The sequence below is a fragment of the Scyliorhinus canicula genome, chromosome 6, assembly GCF_902713615.1.
Source record: "Scyliorhinus canicula chromosome 6, sScyCan1.1, whole genome shotgun sequence".
NCBI lineage: Eukaryota > Metazoa > Chordata > Chondrichthyes > Carcharhiniformes > Scyliorhinidae > Scyliorhinus > Scyliorhinus canicula.
This window is the reverse complement of record NC_052151.1, coordinates 208,598,253-208,601,438: the sequence shown is the minus strand read 5'-3', so window position 1 is coordinate 208,601,438 and position 3,186 is coordinate 208,598,253. Positions and strand designations below refer to the sequence as shown.

The window sequence follows — 3,186 nt, the reverse complement described above, 5'->3', positions numbered from 1 at the left end:
TCAGGATGAGGAAATACATAGAATTTACAATGCAGAAGGAGGCCATTCGGCCCATCGAGTCGGCACCTGCTCCTGGAAAGAGCACCCTACCTAAGGTTAACACCTCCACCCTATCCCCATAACCCAGTAACCCCACCCAACATGAAGGGCAATTTTGGACACTAAGGGCAATTTATCATGGCCAATCCACCTAACCTGCATTTCTTTGGACTGTGGGAGGAAACCGGAGCACCCGGAGGAAACCCATGCACAGATGGGGAGGATGTGCAGACTCCGCACAGACAGTGAACAGGAATCGAACCTGGGACTCTGGAGCTGTGAAGCGATTGTGCTATCCACAATGCTACCGTGCTGCCCTATAATATTCGTAGTCGGCAGGATTCGAACCTGCGCGGGAAAACCCCAATGGATTTCTAGTCCATCACCTTAACCACTCGGCCACGACTACACTATGGAGAAGGATAGCCCACCGCTCGCGGGCCTCAACAGTGTACAGAGTACAATCCCCCATTTTCGGATTCCACCAATCCCTTCAACCCCTTGATATATAATAAAGGATTTAATTTTGATACGATCTGTAAATAAAGATTATTGCGGATGTATTATAATGTTCTGCGCTCGACTGCCGAGTCAGAAAACGAAATGTAAAGATGCTGCTGTATGAATGAGTAAGGGTTTAGAATGTTATAGAATGTTTTAAATGTGAGATGAGAATAGTTTATTGAGATAGTTAGAGGTTCCCGATTCGAATTGGTAATGCATGTCCCCTTTGACATAGCGCCAATCAGAAACTTAGTTAAAATTTTTTTTGCCATAGTTGAGGAAAGATAGAAGCAATGGAACTCGCTGAGGTCAGGGGACCCAAAGACTCCATAATTAGGTGATCCTTCATGATTTCTCATAAGGATCACAAGGAGGGAGTGTAGCCACCGAAGTTGGCCATTTCCCTGAATACAAAATGGAGGAACGCAAAGCATATAGGATAAAATGGACAATGTTTGCAACGCCAGCAGGCTGCACCTAGCAGGTGTGGATTCTGTCTGCTAAGAAAGCAGACAGCACCGAAACGAACATTCCGCATACTAATGAGGCAATCACCGGGATAATTAGCATGTTAATGGAACGATTCCAGATACAATGGACACAAATGGGGAAGCAACTGCAACATTGTAAAGGATACCAGACACTCAGACACCAACAGGGTTCGAAAACAAAGAGCCTGAAAGCCCGCCCAGTAGCTAAGGAACAGCCTCAGTATTGGGGGGATTCAAACATATCGATTGGGAAGATACCCAATCGATTCCAAGCAGGTAAGGGAGTCCGCCCAAAGGGGCGCGGATCCCTGGGACCTATAAAAGACAGGTCCCACACATGGTTCAGTCTTCTCGTCCAGCTGTCCTCTCTCCTTAACCAGCACTCCTCCATGGACCAGCACCTCGACCAGCTTTTGCCAAGAAGACCCTGAAGGAGAGAGAGCCGCCAGCAAGTAAGTGTCTCACAACGATCGCTACCAGAGATAGACACTCCTGACCCCTTTTAACTTATACCAACCTGAAGTCTCCAGAGCAGAGCAAGAGGCCTTGTTCCCTGACCCGGCAGTTCCTTCGAGATAAGTATTAGTTTATTTAGCGGTAGGAATAGCTTAATCCTTTTAGCGTGTGCATGGGTAGTTATTATAATTGTATTATAATAAACTCAGTTGTTTGAACTTACTAATTGGTGTATGGTTTTATTGCTTTGTACTTCACCTTGAACTTGTGGCGGTATCTTAACGATACCTGGCGACTCCAGAGCTAAATAAAGAAACAGAGTCAAATTGAGTGTTAAGCACACTCACCCAGAACGACCAACACCTCTCCTTCACTGAAGGTGTTGACTGAGTTTGTGGTTCCTCTCTTGTTATCTCTATCCCATATTGAATATTCAGCTTTATTCAATTGGACAGCACAGTGAATGTCCATATACTTGAATACCTGTATAATTTGGTTTCTAATCTTATTGATTGGCCTGTGGTCAATGCCTCTACCTCAGAACCGCGAAATAATCAAAACCCATAAATGTACAATGGTGGTACCGTTACACAGAATTCTCTCTCTCTACACGCTAGTATAGACAGAGTATACATATATGCAGTGTCAATCTTGACCATGAGGATTTGGAAACACTTTGTGGATCTGCAAACCCTGATGAATAAAATTCTCCATAAATGCTACCTGACATGCTGAGTATTTCCAGTATTTTCTGTTTTTAATGTCACATTTTCAGCATTGACAGAATTTTGATTTTTCATCTTTTTTAAAAATTTAGTGTACCCATTGCATTTCTTTTCCAATTAAGGGGCAATTTAGCGTGGCCAATCCACCTATCCTGCACATCTTTGAGTTGTGGGGGCGAAACCCATGCAAAAACTGGGAGAATGTGCAAACTCCACACAGAGAGTGACCCAGAGCCGGGATCGAACCTGGGCCACGGCACCATGAGGCAGCAGTGCTAGCCACCGTGCTGCGCCTATTTTTTTTTCATTCTGCTTCAAAACATCGGATTGTTGTTTCTATGGTTGGATGAATCAAGAGGCCAGTGAATTTTGGGAGCCTGCGCTCCCTGCATGAGGTGTCAGTAAATGGTAGATGGACAGGGGACATGGTCATCATCCTGTGGGGCTGTTCCTGCAACCAGCCCTTCAACCCAGTGAGACTGCACCAGGAGCAGGGCCTGGTCACGTGACCCTGTTTTACCCTGATTGGTCGAGACCCTGGTTGCTATGTGAATGGCTCCTGCCTTCCTTTGTGATGTCACCTGAAGTCAGGTTTTACCCCTGGGTACAATTCATTAGTCGTTACTGTGGGCGGGGGCTGGAGTTGGCAACTGAGATTAATTCAGATAAATAGGGAAAAGGACTGAAAATAACAACTTAATTTGAAAATTATTGACTTCAAAGTGGTTAATTACAGATAATGTTGAAATTAATTGAAGAGGTAGAATTTCGAACGGACTACAGAAGATGGATGCCGCCTGGTATAAACTGGACTCTGTCAATGTTCTTGACCCTATGTTATTATCAGTGTCTGCTGCTGAAGTAGTAAAGCTTTGTGCAAAACAAGTGATCCACAACCAGATGCATCCGGAGAGACAATGGGCCATTGGCAACCTTTGCCCAATGTCTGTATTCTTACCTACTTGTAACTG

General features: G+C 44.8%; 1 non-coding gene across 1 annotated transcript; it reads right to left on the bottom strand.

Annotated features, from left to right (window-relative positions):
• Positions 1-366: 366 nt before the first annotated feature.
• trnas-aga lies at positions 367-448 on the bottom strand. Its single transcript has one exon. It is a non-coding gene; the product is annotated as a tRNA-Ser (tRNA).
• Positions 449-3,186: the final 2,738 nt, after the last annotated feature.